This window comes from Phodopus roborovskii, unplaced genomic scaffold (genome assembly GCF_943737965.1).
Source record: "Phodopus roborovskii unplaced genomic scaffold, PHOROB, whole genome shotgun sequence".
NCBI classification, from domain to species: domain Eukaryota; kingdom Metazoa; phylum Chordata; class Mammalia; order Rodentia; family Cricetidae; genus Phodopus; species Phodopus roborovskii.
This window is the reverse complement of record NW_026125562.1, coordinates 3,903,919-3,923,303: the sequence shown is the minus strand read 5'-3', so window position 1 is coordinate 3,923,303 and position 19,385 is coordinate 3,903,919.

Here is a 19,385-nt window from a genome sequence, read left to right as displayed (position 1 = left end):
GTAACCAAGTCACAAAAAGACAAGCACTGTATGTACTCACTCATACATGGTTTTTAGACATAGAGCAAAGGATCACCAGCCTACAATTCACACCACCAGAAAAGCTAGGAATCAAGGAGGACCCTAAGAGAGACATGCATGGTCCCCCAGAGAAGGGGAAAGGGACAAGATCTCCCAAGCATGGGGGAGGGGAGAGGGAGTTAGGAGGAAGAAGAGGGGAGAGGTGGGCACGAGGGAGCAGGAAGATTGAGTCTGCTCTGTATTTATTGAACAACATAGAAAGTATCACATGGGGAAGGAATGAGGGTCCCTTTACAGAAATCTCTAGCACTTTTACAAGGGATTAAGTCACTGACTCAAACTGATCCCAACCAACCCAGACAATAAACTAACAAACACTACCACAAAATATCCAAATGCTGCATCCAGCATTTATGGGGATATTTGTTTTTTAAGGTCATTTCTCAACCTATGTGTCATTTTCAACAATAACTATCACAGCACACACACAAACACACATCCATTGCTCTCGGGATCTGAGGTGTAGAAGAGTATGTAATTTAAGATTGCAGCTTTGCATTGGCTTAGATTATAAAAGTTCATCACATGGAAAATCTCAGACAAATAAGGTTCTCTTCAAGGCAGGTTAGATGAGCAGGAACACAGTAGGACAGCAGTCTTAAGCTTTAAGTGACTTCAATGTGTATTACTCTGGCTGTGAGGTCCAGCAAAAGTTGCAGTCTCTTTGAACATAGCAACTATTTCATAATAATGCATCACTACAGAAACAGATTGAAGTCCAACCATTCCCTCGGAGGTCACTTTCCAATGACACAAAGACTTCTCCCTAGGACCCACCTCTTCAAGTTTCCACTGTGGCCCGATAGTGCCTGTCATGATAAAGCGTGTGGAACCTTGGCGGATTCCATGGCAGACAAGGGTGACCGAAGTGGGGGACAAACATGCCAGGCAGACAGAGCTTAGTGAGAAGTTTTATTAGAAAGGGAAGTGGGAGAGGGAGAGAAAAGAGGTAAAGAGACACAGAGACAAAAAGGACAGGAGACGAGGGAGACAGGAGAACAGCAAGGGAGAGGAGCTTGGGGGGGGGAGAACAGAGAGAAAGAGAGAGAGAGAGAGAGCAGGAAAGAGAGCATAAGGGGTCTTTCTTTCAAAGGGGCCCTTTGCACCTGGGCTGACCAGGGTCCTGCATGGATGCATTCTGCCAGGTGACAGAGGCAGGGCAGCATAATGCCTGAATCCTTACAGTGCCGATCTAGAAGCCTAACACAGGGGCCTTTGGGAGACATTCTAGATCCAAACCGCAGCAGCTAAATACATGTGTTTGTGTGTTCTGGACTGTACCATAAATGTGTTTGTATTCTCAAAGCTGCAGGCCTCGGGCCTAGAGCTCTCCTAGCACCCGCCCTCAATCAGAATAGAATAAACCTTCCTTGTTAAGTGAGACTTTGTCCTATCAAACCCATCTATGGAAAAAGCCAATCTCATAGCCAAGAACCACTGGCTAAGCCCTAAGCCTGGGTGCTCCAAAAATGAACCTAATTTTAAAAAATGCCTAACTCGCAAGCCAATTTAATTAATTCAATAGATTGTTTGGAACTCAGTAAAAATAAATAATAGTTAACAGTATTTGCATTATATTTTAATACTCAGTTAATCTGATAGTTTTTTTCTTTTTTAATCTGATGTTATATCATGAAAATGGTTTTTTAAAATAGCTTGAGGCTGGGAAGATGGTTCAGGGTTCAGGGTTTACTCTTACAAAAGACCCAGTTTTGACTCCCAGAATCCATGTGGTGGTTTGCAACCATTCTCAGTTCCAGCAATCCAATGCCCTCTTCTGAGATCTGCAGGAAATTGGGAAGACATGGTGCACATACATAAGCACACACAAGCAAAACACCCACTAAATGTAAAATACATCTATTAAAATGCAAAAAGAGTTCATTCGCTTTTCCAGGCATGACAGGACACACCTTTAATTCCAGAACTTGGGAGGCTGAGGCAGGAGGATTGCAAATTTGGGGCTATGTAGTAATATCCTGTCTTAAAAACAAAATGATGCTGGATAGGGTGCCATGGGCCTTTAATCCCGGCAGGCACTTTGGAGGCAGAGGCAGGTGGATCTCTGTGCGTTTGAGGCCAGCCTGGTCTACAGAGTGAGCCAAGACTACATATCTTTCCTCAAACAAAAGACAGAAGTAAAATGATGAGACATGCCCAAAGGCAGGCTATTTCTGGGTCTACTCTTAGTAGGCATGTATGTGCACGCACACATTTGAATGTGTCCTTTTTTTGTATGTGTGTGCACACACATGCAGATGTATGCTGACTCTGACAAAGCTGGATATAAAGCCCTACCGTACCTCTTTTAGAGCTAGGTGGTCTCTGTGCTTTCAAGAGGGCCACCAGATGTTCAGCAAAGCAGAAAGCTGTGCCTTTTAGGTGTAGCACACCCCTTTAGTATTCCATTTGTTTGCCCACTGGTCTGTGGAGACCAGCTTGCAGAGCTGTAGTAACATGGCCATAGTATTCTGTCAATCATGGGAAACCTCCTACCTTTCTCTCTTTAAAATAATTTTGTTTATTTTTATTTTATTTGCATTGGTGTTTTGTCTGCACTTATGTCTGTGTTAAGGTGTCAGATATTGGAGTTACAGACAGTTGCTAGCTGCCTTGTGGGTGCTGGGAATTGAACCACGGTCTTCTGGAAGAGTAGTCAGTACTCTTAACTGCTGAGCCATCTCTCCGTTGATGGGAGATGTCATTCTGTAAATATGTTTCTCATACTTGTTAATGAATAAAGCACTGTTGGCCAATAGGAAAGCAAGAGAGGAGGGACTAGGAGACAAGGAGGAAAGAGGAAGAGGAAGGAGGAATCAAGATGGAGAGTCTGGAGAGAGCAAGATGCCAGCCGGCTCTTCGGTAAGATGAGACCATGTGGAAATACATAGATTAACAGAAATGGGCTAATACTTAAGACAGAGCTAGCCAATAAGAAACAAGTAACTAGCCAACAGCATTATATCAAATACAGAGTCTCGGTGTGTTAATTGGGGCTGCCGTGGCAGTGGGACAAGACCAGTGGCGGGTGGTCCTTACACTCTGTAAAGCCCCTCTCTTAAGGAACAACTTCCTGGCCACCACAAGCTCTGCCACAGTCTCTGAAGACAGGACTTTCTGCCCTTAAAAAACCCTCTGAGACTCTGGGACCCAGCCTTGAGTTTCCTCACAAGGGTCTTTTACCAGCTCATTCTGGTTTCTGGCCTCATGGGAGACAGCCAGAGGACAGCTGTGGGATGTTGGGTATGTTTGTGGAAAACAGTAGGAACTTTTTGTGCCCAGGAAGACACCCTTGCTAGTTAAATCCTCATCCCTTGGCTCAAGGCTTTGTTTTCTCATAAAACACACATTCCTGAAATCATACGAGTACTCTTATGATTAAATAGCGTTACCATTTCCTAAGAACTTCCACATTCAGAATAGCCATCCAACTTCAGTCAAACTGGGGCATTAAGCTTGTGATGGATTGCTACTTTACTGGTGAACATTTTCAGTCAGTTTCCTGTTGCTTTGAGAAAATACCTGAGATTGACTTACTAGAAGGAAAGTATTGTTTTGCCTCAGGGTTTCAGTCCGTGGCTATTTTACACTACTGCCTTTGGACCTGTGGTAAGAAAACACATTGTGCTGAAAGCACATGGCAGGAGCAAGTTGCAAAGAGAGGAAACAAAGGTCTGAGATGCAACAGTCAAGTCAAGAGGATACCTACAGTGAATTAATTCCCTTCCACCAGGCCCCATTGGCACCATCACATTATCTAGGCCAAACCTTTAGCACATGAGCCCTGGGAGTACATTTAAATAGACCAGTGTCGTATCCATCAGACCATTAGTCTTCTAGACTCCTTCTCCCAAGTTACCTTCCTCCATTTACCATGTCCCAGGCAGGCCCAGTGCTAGAGCATGCATGTCAAGAGTTCTTTCCTGAGCATCTCAGGTCCTTCCCGAGTCATCTTCAGCTCAGCGTAAACCACCAGCTCTCTTCCAGAAGAGAAGAAAGGAGCATTTCAGGAGACTATCTAAAAGGGACAGGCCCAATATACGGGTGTGTGTAGTTGTGATAGTAGGTTAAGTGAATTATTACAAGGATGGGAGAAACCAGGGCTAGGTGCTCTCAGTCCTGGACTGGCTAGTCTGCCCTCCCTGAGGTCACTGAACTTCCTGAGTGTGTGACATAGCAGACACATAGGGTCCAAAGCCTAAGTTCCATAAGCCTCTTGTTCCTCATCACTGCAATGGGAGTAATAAGGATGCCTACCCATGAAATGGTGCATGTGTATGCACACGTACACACACACACACACACACACACACACAAAAAAAAAAAAAAAAAAAAAAAAAAAAACCACACACACCTAGCATGTAATTAAACTGAAAAAATAAATTAAAAGATGCTATAGCACTCTTGGATCATGTACAATCCCAATAAATGTGCTGGCTACTTAAGTCTTTCTATCCATCGCCCATATAACTCACGTCTCTAGACCTACTGTATGTCTCTCTCCAGCTTCTTTTCTCACCCTGTCCTGTTCTGGCCATGCTTCTATCCTTGAATAGGCCACTGGGATTTACATGTGAGTCAGAGACAGCTTAGACAAGAGAGGATCCAGGCTGTATCTGAATCCCTACCACCTCTATTCCTTGTGGAAACAGGCTGACTCCACAGGCTCAGCATTGGGAACCAGACTCCCTCTTTCCAGTTTATTCCACCAGCATTCCTGCCATCTAACTTGGCCCAGGTGACAAGCGCTGAGGTTCACCTTTAGTCCTCAGATGCAGGAAAGACTCTTAGCCAGGGAAGCCACTGGTTTGGGTTCCAGTGGACCAACCCATGCTGCAGACAGGCCCAGAACAGAGGCTTCTACAACTGCTCAGCCTGATGGGAATTCAGTATAACTCCTACTACTGGGATAGTGACATACCAAAGGATGTCAATAATCCTTAGAAGTCCTGACTCTTTCCCTAGATCCATGCCCCCAAATCCCCCAGCCCCATTAGCACCCCATCCCAGTCACTTTTCTGTTAATTTTGAGGGGACACCTCACTCCACACCCCATCCAGATTTAGACCGCAGTGATGGTACTCCACCGTGGAGAAGTGTGATGCAAACCAAGACCACAGGGTTGGAGCCAACTGTGTTCTAGCGCAGTACTCAGTCTGCCAAGAGCTCCTCGAGCCTGGAAACCTCAATTTCCTTCCTTCAAAGGGAATTTGATAACACCTACTCTATAAGGTTATGGCATGGATTAAGATGACTTATGGAACTTCCTAACATGCTGGGCACATGTTCAACGCACTTAATAAATGTTTCCTCCACTTCTCCTGGACAGAAAAGTCACAGGCCAGAACTTAAAATTAATCAGTCAATGAGTTCCCTATGTCTTTTAGTAGGCTATTCATGACCTAAAACTGGCTACAGGAGAAGATGTGCTGTCTCAACCCCAGAGAAATTCCCAAATGGTGAGGAAAACTCAAAATGTGTGATCTGTGGGCAAATAAAGATGGTGCCATTGGCACCGCCCTGAGACCCAGCAGACACTGAGAGGTCACTGCAGCTGCTCTTTGCCTGGAATACATGGATGTAAGGAGTCTCTTTACTTTTAATATTTTATGGTTTCTTAAAAATGATTTTTGTTCTCTGAGGATTTTATATATTTTGATTGTATTCACACCCCTTCACTTAACTCCTTCCAGATCTACACCCCTCTTCCATATACACCCGCAGTTGAGTCTCCACCTCTTTTAACCAAGTCTAATTTGGGCTGCTTCTATGTGGCCATCCACTGGAGTGTGGCCAACCTGGAAGGGGCCAGATACTTAAAAATAACAGGGCTTCCAATCTCTCATCAGCTATTAGTTGCCAATAGTTCCTCAGTTAGGGGAGGGATTTGTGGCTACCCTTGGTCCCTATGCTGAGATTTTGTCTGGGTGAGCTTGAACAGGTCTTGTACATACTGTCACAATCTCTATGAGTGTGTATGTATCTCTGCCCTGTTGTGACTGCAGAACGCTGTTTCTTTGTAGTCCTCTGCCACCCCAGGCTCTTACAATCTTTTACCCCCTCTTCTGTGATGATCTCTGGACCTTGGGAGAAGGATATAGATATAGATAATTCATTTAGGATTCAATATTCTACTTGAAGTCCTAGCTGGGACGGTGGGACAAAGGGGATACAGACAGGAAAGGAAGAAGTTAGAGCATTCTTGTCTGCAGATGATGTGGTTCATACATGACAACTCCAAAGGAGCAGTGTCCATTAGAGCAGTCTGTCCTTTGGTCAAGAACTCTGCAGAGTTTTGTTCTTTGAGAATTTTAGACAGTGTAATTGAATCAGATTCACACTCCCTCATCCAGCTCCTCCCAGACCAATACCCCTCTTCTCCACACACCCAGCTTTGAGTCCTCTTTTTTCTTTTTTGAACCATGAAGTCTAATTTGGGCTGCTCCCATGGGGCCGTCCTCTGGTATGTGGCCAACCTCCCAGGGGCCAAATACTTAAAAACAAAAGGACTTCCCCTCTCTCATCAGCTATCACTTGCCAATAATTGCTCAGTTAGGGGTGGGACTTTCAACACAAAAATGTAAGTCAAAGGATGTCTGTTGAAGGCAGAGCTGACTTTTGTAAAGCAGGCTGCTGTGCACAAAATGTGTCCCTAGAAGGACATGTCTCTTACATGGGGGCTCATTTTAGCACTCTTTTCCAAGTGAGTCCTACCTACAATCCAGGGCCTTGTTAGTGGCAAGAGGGACAGAGGTTTATAACAACTTCATGTAAGGTTGCGTGAGACTCTGGGGGTAAGAAGAGCACAGCTGCCTGGGGACATAGGTGAGAAGGCACCCCCTGAAATGCCAGCATCTTCGATGGCATTGGTGACAGTGTCCTTTCTTTCTAACACGGTTTGTGAGGAAGAATTGCTGGCACACGGTGCAACTGTCGATGGCAGAGCAACTAAACACACAGGCACAACAGCCAGACCTCTTGGTCTGGGCCCAGGGTCCCAGTGGCCCAGGTCTTATTTCCTTGACTGCAAAATGAAGACAGTGAGAGTAGAAGGGCGCCAGGGAGCACACACAGAGCACTTAGGACAGAGCTGGCGAGAGTTCAGTTCTACATAAGTGTCAATTGTTATTTTGCAGCCAACTAAAAAGTCATGAGCTATATTTGCCTTTCAGTGTATTCTCCTGGGTTTGCTAGGTATGCGATTGTATCATCAGTGAATAACAACGGATTTGGCAGTTCTATTTCCCGTAACCCCACTTCCTATTTTTGCTGCCTGCCATATCCCATTGGCTATAAGATAGGCCCTTGGGGTGCTCAGTGGAATGGCAATAGCCAAACTGAATTTTCTAGCAGCTTGGGGAGGATAGATGCGAGGTAAAAGGGTGGCAAGCAGCAGCATAGTGTAGCAAGATGTGAAGGTGCCTTGGCTGTGGATAAGAGCCTAGAAAACAGAAAGGAGGGGCTCCAGGGAAGAGACACCATGCAGTCCGAGGAGAATGGATGAGGCAATGATAGTCACAGAGATAAACCAGGAACGGGGCCACCACGCCAAATTCACGGAAGATTTCAACCGATTTATTCAACTGGAAAGGAGAAAGAGAAAGGCAAAGTTTAGTTTGGAAGCAAAAGAATCAATTGCAAGTACTTTATCAACTAACATAATGTGGCTAGTTCCGAAGAATTTTACAACCTGTTAATGTGTGCACAGTATCTTTATAGTTTACGAAACAGCTTCTTGTGTTTGACTTTATTTAATCCTCACCAAATCTCTGTGAGAACGTGCCTCAAACTTCGGATGCAGGAAACTATAACATAAAAGTTAAAAGCAGAGCTTTGGGTTCTGTAGGGCTCAGAGAGATTCTGCTTTGGGCCTGTTTTCCTCGGCCACACCACTGAGACATGTGCAGGGAAGGAAAAACAAGGAATAAACAGAAGACAGAGGTCAATGGGTGGGGTGGCAGGGTTCTCAGGCAGCCATGGGCCCACAGGGAGTCAGCCTGTGACTCTGAGGAGCATTCTGGAGGGATGTCTGTGAGGAGGAATGGGTGTGGCAAGGAGGAGAAGTCATGGTGAACATACATATAGGGCAGACTCCAAAACAGGCCTGGCCATGGCGAGGATGGGAGCAGCCCTTTGGCTACAGTGGAAAATCCCAACCAGAGGCAAGAATTCCATTCAACACACGTTTATGGCGCCTACTCAGTGCAAAGAGCCCCTGGGATCCAGTTCTGCTGAGGTGCAAAGGGAACTTGGGACTAGTGACATAGACAAGGAAGACTTTCAGGAGCCAGGGTGGCTACTAAGGACCAGATTTCCTGTGGAGACACAGCCCCTGGGGACCAAGTTCAGCAGCTAGTGGACCCAACCCTCTAGCAAAGAAAAAAAAATTAAAAAGATAGCTGAGTCACTGACCACTGGGGACATGCCCAGGCAGAGCCGAGTGACTGCGGGGGCTAACGGGAACAAAATCTGCTCCAATAACTGTAGGATGGGCCAAGCTGGTCCAAAAAGAAGGCTCAGCAGTCAGGTGGGGCCCCAGGGTGCTCTCCTCCTCCCTCCTACTCCTTTTCCTTAGCAGTGCCAACACTGAAGATGCTGAGCTTGGAGAGGGAAACAGAGGCAGACTGTCTTCCCAACTTAATTTCTCTACCTTTACTCCACCTCCTTATGGCTTGATTGTGTTGCTAACCGCTCCTGGCCTCACTCGCCAGCTGCTCACTGTCCCACTGTGAGTGGACTAACCCTGCTCCTGCACCCCTCCATAGTTAGCCTCAGATTTGGTTGACCCTTGCCTCTTCCACCAAGCAGTTTCCAAGCCCTCTGGTGAGCTGTACCTAGTCTCAAACAAAAGGCCCCAAAGAGTGCATGGAAAAGGTCAAAAGATCAGCGTCATCCAGCAATTGGGTGGCAGTGGTCACCATGTGGTCTTTTTGCAGGAAACAGCACTCCAAAATGTCAAAGCTGAGGGCACCTGGGTGCTGAGGCTGCTGCCAAAGTGTTACCCAATGATGCCGATGGCTTGTAAAGCTACTTAGCGGTTTAAAAACACTGAATGTTACCCAGTGATGCTCTGGCTTATAAAGCTACTTAGAGTTTACAAAGCATTATCATTCCGTGTTCTCGCAGAAACTCCAGGACCGTGGTCACCCGTTACACAGATGAGGAAACTGAGGTGTGGGGTAATGAGTGCCGACCCGACTCAGCAGCTTCTATGCAGTGGAAACCAGTATGAGCCCAGGCCTTCAAGAATCAGACTGTCACTCTCCACATCAGACCAAGGTCCACTCAACATCAAGAGGGCAGGCAAGGCCTTTATGGCACAGGCCACACCACATTTTGCATGTCCTACCTCCTGCTTCCTTCAGGTGCCCTGTTCAGCGTCACCTGGCCTTTGCCTGGAATGCCCTCTTCCACTCTCTGCTGCTCATCATCTCTATATTGCCCCTTAACAGAGCCAACACCCTCTCTGCTTCCCACACATGCGTGCTAAGATGCTGCTTCATGGTGTTAAGCATGTACGTATTAGTGCTGCCCTCACCTCCAGGCTCCCGAAGCACTGCATTCAGCTGTTTGTGAATGAATGAAGGAATGGATGGATGGAGTCTAAAGAGGCAGAACTCAGGTCTTTAGGCATGCCTCAGAAGAGCAGCCAGTCATCTCGACCACTGGAGCATCTGAGTCCAGAAGAGTGATTTCATTGGCATTTGAGCCCACCAAGGGCCACACATCCTCCTCACTCTGACAGTCCCTGGAGGACATTACTCAGCAAGTCTTCAGCTCCACCCACTCTCCTTGGGAAGGGACAGCTCATGGAGTAAACATCCCTGCCTGTCTCCATCCTTTTTCCTCTGTCTGGAATTTCCCTAGAAGCACCTGCACTTCACCACGGCCCCACGTCAGTGTCCTCAAGGAGCCTGCCTTTGCCTGCAGACCTCCCTCAGCCATGGATGGGGTGCAACATACCTGAGCCAGTAATGTATGCTGCGTTGAGGCCCTGTGTAGAGTAAGGGCCACGGTATCAGCAGCCCTCCCTCTCTAGAGCTGAGATCAGTGCCCCACCTTCCCCTCCATGGAAGCAGCCCACCTACTCCACATGGACTCCTGGAATAGAGCCAAAGGATTGACCTGGGATCTGGACCTGCTGGGCTTCAGGGCAGGTAAGGACCTGCACAATTGACATCCTACCCAATGGTCCTTCCTTTGAGGAATCCCAGGTCTGTGGCAGAAGGGCCACTGACATTGGTCAATTACTGACATTTCTCTGTGGATCCAGGGGCAGTGAGGGGGACTCTTAGAGTGTGCAGGCTACAGGAGGGCTCTGGCTTGGCTTCAAGCCAGGCAATGGTACCAAGCCGGCTTTAGGATTTTCGAGCGAAGACAGCTGGCAGACTATGTCCCATTCGCCTCAGAGAGAAAGGAAACACAGGCTTCCAACTCCTATTCCATCCATGATCTCCCAGTCCTTCTGGGTCACACCTGGGTGCTAAGGCTTGCAGTAAGAGAGTAAGGGGCATGGGGACTGGGCGTGAAATTATGTGCCCTCATGAGGCTGATCTGGGTCTCAGCCTCATTGTAGAGAAGCAGCTCCCAAAGCTGTCCCTCTGGGTGCAGGACGCAAAGCTGCAGCCTCCCAAAGACTGAAGCAGCACCCCCCCAGCCCCTTTACACCCTGTCTTTCCCTGAATTCCATCCCAGGAAGCCGTGCTGGCAGGGACACAGACCACTGACTCATCAGTGGTGGCGGCAGCCTCTGTAACGGCACTCACACCAGCCCCGTGTGTGTCCCTTGTGCCCTGCTTGCTTCTCCAGCCAGCGGGCCTCACTCCAGCTGCGGGAGGATGACTACCATGGCTAGGCCTGAACTATTGCCCCATCGGACACAGATGCACAGGCTGCTCATCACAGAATTCTTCTACAATGCGGTGGACACTGGTACACCAACTGGTACCTCCCAGCTGCTCTTCCTACCTTAATCCCACTTGGTGATCCCCCGTTTCCGGCTCCTGGACACGGTCTTGTGTTGTGGCCCTAGCTGGACTAGAACTTCAGCAGCCTTCCTCCCTTATCCTCTTGGGTATGTACCATCACATTCAGATTGCTTATGGAGTCCATGTAGTGGCTGCATTCAGATGGTTGGGATATGATCTACCCCTCCCTTACTTTTGTCTGCTCTGCCCCCAGAATGCTTATCAGGACCTGACTGCACTCTGCCCTTGCCCAATCCTATCTGCACTTCCATAATGCATTACACCCACTCCTACTCTCTAGGACGTTCCCCTGGGGTTCTCCCTGACCTTCAAGCGAGTCATGTTTCCCATGACTCTTCAAAGGGTAAGTCACTCTCGGGAAGGTAGGATGCCTGCATCCAGCATGATTTCAAGAGTCCAGTAGGCCTTACACTGTAAGATCAAGGCAACCCCCTGGGCCAGCCATTGGTGGCCTGAGTATGGTGGCAGAGACAAGGCTGTGTACGTCTTGAGGCATGAAGGCTGAGTGATTATAGGACATGCATATCCTTGGGATTTTAACTCCACCTCCACCCCATGAAAAGGGCAGAAAGAATTCTGATAAAGCTGCAGTTTTTATCAATCTCTCCTTCCTCAACCACAAAGTAGAAGACTCCTGGAGATTAGCCTGGTAAAGAGACCTGGTAAAGAGGCCCTCCCCTAGGACACCTCAACCACCCCCATCTTCTCGCTCCTCAGGCTGCAGTCATCAAGGCTATGTGGTAAGATGACCCCAGATGGGGACTATAGCAGAAGTCAGTGGGTTCCTAGGCTGGGGCAACCCTGACCCCACTCAGTCTCTGTGCCCATCATCAGGCAGAGAAGAGGAAAGATAGCTCACCATGGCCAACCTGAGAGTATTCCCCACTGCCCAGACACCCAGGCCTCTTGACCTTTGACCTCTGCCCTCCTACCCCTCATGATCCTTGTGTCCAGAATCTGGTGTCTGTCTCTTCTGAGTATGCTTGTCTGCTTCATTTCCTTCTGTCTAGTAAGGCTGCTGCTCATAAGGTGGTCCGGGGCTCAGTGCCCCTTATTCTGGACTCAATTGCACAGGTCAAAGTTCCCCTAACAGTTTGGGTTCCCCATACCCATAGTCTAAGCAGGAACACTGCGGAGGGATTTCTCTTCCAGTTGAGCTGTGTCTCACTGCCCCCTCCCAATAGCAAGTCCCATAGGACTTGCTGCAGAGGGAGGGAGGCTGACAGGGAGACCACACAGTTTAATGCACAGCAGTGTGTGCTCATCATATAAAAAGATGAGTTGAACTCTTCGTTCACAGCAAGGGGTCTGTGAATGGAAGGCATAACCATCAATCACCCTGCAGAGTGCTGTTGCCAGGCCTCAATTCCTGTGTTCAGAACAGACCTAAAGAAAGAGAGCAGAGCCAGGCAGCAGGGGACACAGTGCCCAGGCAGCGGTCACAGGGCGAGGACAACACCCCAAGCTTTTGCCCAAAAGGCAGATGATACTATCATCTTTTCATAACACATTCAAGCTTTTTGGGCTTCTGTCCAGGGTGCTTCTCCACAGGCGAGCAGACTCTCCATTGCCTCCCTCTGCTTTGACCCTTTCTACTGAGCTTTGACATCAGGACAGGACAGCAGGATGGTGACAGCAGCCCCAGGCAGGGATGACACCTGGAGTTTCTCATCTCTGGGGACAGGAAGGTGGGTGTAGATCACTTCTGACCTCCCCGAGGGACTCCACTCAGGCTTGCTGAGACCTGTTTGGGGCTGGGGCTGGAAGCTGAAACCATCCTGGCCCTCAGGATACCCAGACCTACCTATCTTGATTATTTGAAGGCAGAGTCGGATCATGCTCAAAGCCTGGGATACCCCAACACACAGGTAGCGGCGCAGGTGGGCTCTCATGGGGGATGGAGAGCAGAGCCATTCTGTCTCACCTGCAGCACTCAGGGCAGTTTTTAAGTATGCTATTTTTGCTGTGGCTTGGGGACTTCGAGGGAGGGGAGATGCAGGGGGATGAGCCTGTTCAGACCAGAGTTGTCTGCTGGCAATCAGCCCTTCACAGGCTTCCCTTCCTCTCTGAAGGCTCCTGGCCTGTGAGAATCCAGGGCTAGGACCCTCACTGGTAAGCCCTTTGAGACCAGACAGGAACTCCCACCCCTACATACATACACACACACACACACACAACCCCCCCCCCCCCGTGAGCCCTTCAGTGTGTGTGGTTTTTAACCCTCCTTCACTGTCAGAGGCCAGCAAGCTGGCAAGGCTATGGAGCTGTCAGAACTGAAGTCCACCTCCCTGCACAGAGGAAATTCAGCAAAGCGCCTTTCCTGTGTTCTTGGAACAAGCGCCAACTCCTTTCACCTCAGGCAGAACTCACTTCACCACATCTGTCTGCAAATGCCAAGAGAGCAAGGGCATTTGTGCCCCTCACCCATGGCCCTGGGGGTTCTCTTCCTCCCTCTGTTGCACCCCTTCTTAGGGAAAGGAGAAAAGCTCTTTGGCTACCTCATATCTCAGCCAGCACCCATGCTACCCTGAGGTTTCACAGCTACTGACCTTGCCTACCTGTGATGGATGGAACTAGGCTTTCAGGCTTGAGGACTTTATACATCTGTTCCCCCGACACAGCCTAGAGTCAGTGCAGAAACTGAAGAAGCCTTCTGCAGCTCACTCAGACAGACTTGTAAAGGCCCTGACTATAAGAGAAGGAGGAGGGACTGAGGTTGGGCATGTGCTTCCAGGGGAGCTTTCCAGGCTCCCATAACCCTGATTACAAGGTTGCTATCTGGCCCATGCACTAACACAGCCAAGTCTCAGCTGGGTTCCTGACTTTGGATAGAAAAAAAAAAAAAAAAAAAAAAAAAAAAAAAAAGCCTCCCCAGCACCTACTTCAAGTCACCAAAATATGCAGGGGGTAAGAACATGGACCCCAGAGCCCTACAGACTGAGTTCAAATCCCAGCTCAGCTACTTGGCAGCTGTGTCTTTGAGTAAGTTCTTAATTTCTGTGCCTCAGGTATCTATAAAATGAAGGCAGTAGTCAGGCACAATGGTTCACTCCTGTAAACTCAGCACTCAGGAGACTGAAGCAGTAGAATCACACATTTGAGACCAGCCTGGGCTGTATGCCAAGCTTGAAGCTAGCCTGGGCTATAGACTGCCTTAACCCATCTATCAAAAAGTAAAGGTAATGATATAGTACCTACCCAATGGTGTAGTCAGTGCATATGTTCATACATATAAGTACTTAGGGCAGTCCTTGACGTAAGAACTATATAATATACATAACTAGCTTATTTTCATTTCATAATTATTTTGTATTACCCAAGAGACTATGAATATCAGGGCAGACAAAAACCTCACTTCCTCCAGGAAGTTATGTAGGAGATGTCAAGCATATTGTGCAAGAGACAGTCACATTCCACACAGGTGGCTTACCAAGGACTTTACATTAGGTAATCACACTCTGTCCTGCAGCCAGGCACAAACCTACAGAGCCCGAGGGAATGACAAATTTTACTACTGCTGGAGAGGGAAATTTAAAAATTTGACTACTGGGCAGATTCCATTTTTAGAACCCGAAAAGTTATTCTGAGCCTGAGCGGAGGCATGGTCTCTGCTTTTTTTTTTTTTTTTTTCCTCCAGCATTCTAACAATCTTCGCATGCATGCCCCATTGCAGGGAAATCGGGGCACAGCGGGAAGCCTCATCAGACCTCCAGGTTGCTAGGCAACAGGCTCCCCTTCCCCAGCTGGGGCTAGAAGAGAGCCAGGGTAGGCGCCTTGCTTTTACCCACCCCAGGTGCCAGAACTCATTAGCTGGCTCAGAGCCCCTCTCAAAACTATCCAGGGAAAGGAACTGATATTTCTTCTCAGCCTTGACAATGTGGGACCCCAAAAGCCATCAAAGTCTTCTTCTGTACAGCCACAGGCATGCTTTCTTTTTCTTTTTTTGTTTTTGTTTTTTAGTTTTTTTTTTTGTTTTGTTTTGTTTTGTTTTGATACAAGAAGGTGTCTCTCAATGTATCCTTGCCTGTCCTAGAACTCTGGCTTTGAACTCACAGAGATACGCTTGCCTTTGTTGGGATACATGGCAAGCAGTACCCTGGCTCTCTATGCAGGTGCAAGAGGCCCCTTTAAGAGATAAGTTCTGCCCACTCAAGCTCTCTTTTCTGCTGTTCCCCTGAGTAGGCAGGTCTTTTCCTGTCTCCACCCCCTCCCAATCTCTCTCTCTCTCTCTCTCTCTCTCTCTCTCTCTCTCTCTCTCTCTCTCTCTTTCTCTCTCTCTTCTCTCCTTCCCTTTCCTCATGCCCTTCCCTTCCCAAAATAAAACTCCCCACATAAGCTCAGTCTGCATGGCCCACCTTGGGGCTTACCCCAAGATCCTTCTTGAGCCTTATCATAATAGCCTCTACTTATTGGGATTAAAGGTGTGTGTTAATGCATCTGGCTTTTGCAGGCATGCTGTCTAAAGGGCAGAAGTACATGCTTACATTAAGCTGTCTACAGGTAATGTAGGGGACAGTGCACTGATACCTATGTTAGGTTTCTATCAGCTGCTGGCATCCTTTGGCTTGCAGCTGAAACGCTCAAGTTTCTGCATCTCTTCTGTGTCAGTTCTCCCTCTGCCTTCCTCTTTCAGACCTACTATGGTGATTATTCAAACATCACCCATCACCAATCTTTAACTTAGTTACATTTGCTACATGGATGCCAAAAGATGGAGAGGCCATGTCTTGGGGGATCATTATTCAGCCTTCTGCCCTAGCTATTGTCTTCATTGCCACTCTCTTCGTCCTCTTTTTCTTTGTAAGGCTTGTTTATTTTTATTTTACACATGTGTGTTGTGTGACAGGCTTTTCTTGCAAAGACACAACATACACACCTATACTCCAGATAGGGAGCCTACCAAACAGACCAGGGTACAGATACCACTAAAGTCCAACATGGTGAACCAATGAGTTTTGTTGGAGTTATTTACAGGAATGTAGGAAAGAGGTTACTTACAGGAGCAGAAATGATTCAAAGACAAATGTGTCACCAAACCCATCACTAGCACAGGTGATAGCTCACAGAAGCTGAAATTTTGGAGCACACGGCATAGCCTACAGGCAACTTAACAAGTTGAAGCATGTCATTTCCAGATGGCTCAACTGAACTAAGCCTCTTCCAGGCAGTTCAGCTGGTTTCTCCCCTTTCTTTTTTCTTTTATTCTCCTTCTTCTCCTTCTTCCTCCTTCTCCTTCCTTCTTCCTTCTTCTCCTTCCTCCTCCCTCCCTCCCTCCTCCTCCTCCTTCTTTTAGGCTGCTTTCCTGGTCTGCCTCTTCTAGGCAGCTAAACTTGTCTGTCTTTTTGCAGCCTAATTTGTCTGAAACTGATGCTGAAGAATCTTTGTCGGTTACTCTTGGGAGGGAGAGGCCTTGTGAATCCGGTCAGTTTCAGGGACTTCCTGAAGCTATTTGAGTTGTTTACCTTCTATCTTAAGGAACTAGCTTCTCTGCCAGATGGAATGCTTCATTCTAGGAAGAACAGCTACACAACAATTTATTTTCTAGAATGTATGCATGTGAAAAATATTAAGTAAATTTAAACCAGCAAATAAATGAAGATATTAAATACAGATCCTTCAGAATTCTCCAGCTATTAAAAAATAAAAACTGCCGTATAAAGAAAACTCCCTTCAATCCTATTCTGTTGAGATAAAATCAGTCTTGTGTGTGTATTTGTGTGTATGTGCCTGTGTGTGTGTGTGTGTGAATGTGTGTGTCTGTGTGTGCATGAATATGTATGCATGTGTGTGCCTGTATGTGTGTGAATGTGTGTGTGTGAATGTGTAAGGAGTAAGGTTTTTTCCTCCGGCCACTGGTCTAGTCCTGCTGCTGCGCCGGCCCCAATTAACACACAGAGACTCTATATTTGATATAATGCTGTTGGCCAGGTACTAGTTTCTTATCGGCTAGCTCTGTCTTAAGTATTAACCCATTTCTATGTATTTCCACGTGGTCTTACCGAGAGCAGAGGAACGGCAGTTCTAGTCTCTCCAGACTCTCCACTTGACTCCTCCTTACTACTTCCTCTTTCCTCCTTGTCTCCTAGTCCCTCCTATCTTCCTTTCCTATTGGCCAACAGTGCTTTATTCATTAACCAGTATGAGAAACATATATACATAATGGCATCTCCCATCATCTCCTCTTTTCTATCTAAATAAAAAGAAGGGTTTTAACCTTAACTTAGCAAAATATATTGCACAACAGTTATCAAGTAAGAATCACAGTTAACAATATTTAGTCCATTAACATTTACTAAGATTTAAGAAAATATTCTATCATCTATCTTTGTGAATCTAAAGTCCTATATGTAATTTATCTTTAATCCTAACTAAGGAAAACTATAACCATAACTATCTGTTTTCAACTCCCTCAAAGACCACAGAAGGATAGTATATGAACTCTAGAAATGACAGAGACATCTTGCCTTGTCAGTCACCTGAAGTTCTTCTGTAATCTTCCATCTTCAGCCCATAGGCCATAGTGTGTCTAGCAGACTCTTCAGCAAAGTAGGAAACTTTAAAGTGTCTTCTTGTATTGGCAGTTTGCCAGTTACTTTTCTCTGTGTCCTGCAAACTGTCTGGCAGATTCTTCCATGAAGCAGGAACTCTGTAGCAATGCCCATCTTGAATCAGCAGTCACTTTTCTATGGGTCCTGCATGTCCAGTTTATACAGCACAAAGTCAAACAGTCCAGACAAGAGCAGTATCTTGTCCAAATGGCTAGTCTTGCCATATTGGAAATAAACTTCATAACATGTTTCTTCGATGTCCATCTTCCTTTCTGACACAGGTGGTGTTGCCAGGAGTAGTTATGTCTCATGAATGTGTGTGTGTATGTGTGTGAATGTGTGTGCCAGTATATGATTGTGTGTCTGTGTGTATAAATGTGTATGCCTGTGTGTGTGAATGTATGTGCCTATGTGTTTGAATGTGTGTGCCTGTGTGTGTCTTAAAGTGTGTGCCTGTATGCTTGAGGAAGCCAGAGGTTCACACCAGATGTCTTCCTCAATTGTTTCTCTTCCTTACTTTTAGAAACAATTTCTCTCACTGAATCTGGAGCTTAACACTGTGGTGGAATGAGCTGTCAGTGACTCTCAGAGCCCTCCTATCTCTGCCTCCTGCCTGTTTTTTGTTTTGTTTGTTTGTTTTTACTTTTTAACATGGGCACTGGGAATGTAAACCCAGGGCCTCAGTACTTTACCTACTGTACCATCGCTGCAGCCCCAGAATCAGTTTTTAAAAAATAGAAGTGGATGGATAGGAGAACATGGAAAATTAAAGGGATCTGGAGCCTCTCACTGTTGAAGTCTCTGGTTAGTCACAAGTCAATTTCCAGTACAATTAGCATTTGCTGTGAAGACTGCCTCCAGAGAGACAACGTTTCTTTTATATAGAGTTGTGTTGTTGTTGTTGTTATTTTCAAGTAATAATGTTTAAATAGCAATAAACCTTGTGTAAGACTAATGGCCTTCAGTGTAGCCTTACTCCTCATGGATGCTTTCTAGGAATCTCACAGGAGCCGTAATTGTTTACAGTAAAAACATCCTAACTCTCCACAGGCCTATGATCTAGGCTTTAACCTTATCAACAGTAATCCTGACCAGAGCATGCTAGGAACCACCCTGAGGTCTCAGCTCAATTGCTTAGCAGCCCTTGGAGATAATTACTTCAAAACTCACCAAAACCCTGCATATGACTACACTTAGTGTACTTGGGTGTAATTTTTTCCTGCTGGGTGCCTCTCTTTCTATTAAGGTTTAAAACCCTGTTAATAACCCCCAACTGTGTTTCATACTGGCTGATGTTAAAATTCCTTTCTACTCTGAAGTTAAGGACCCAGCCTTAGTGATAATTCTGAGGTAGTTTGGAGCTAGTTTTCTTGCCAGTATGTAAGGACATCTTCTCCATCTTTTTTGGTTTATTTTATATTTTAAGACAGGCCTTGCTATGAATCCCAGGTTGTCCTGAAACTTGCTCTATGTCAAATCAACTAGCCTCAAACTTACAACAGTTCTCTTGCCTCTGCCTTTGGGGATGCTGGGAGTGCTGGGGTTGCAGATTGCACCTCCATACCCTGTCTCCATATCCTTAAGGCTTTAGGGACTCCTCCACATGGATAGACTACAAGTGACTTCTCTGTTGATAGGGCGCAATTGAAACTACTGTGGTGAAATAATGTGGTCCTATCTGGCTTGTTTGCATTGCTACGGGAGACTTGAAGAAATGAGGCATTCTTTGGTCTCTGTGTACACCATCCCAAACCTATTCCTCTTTTTT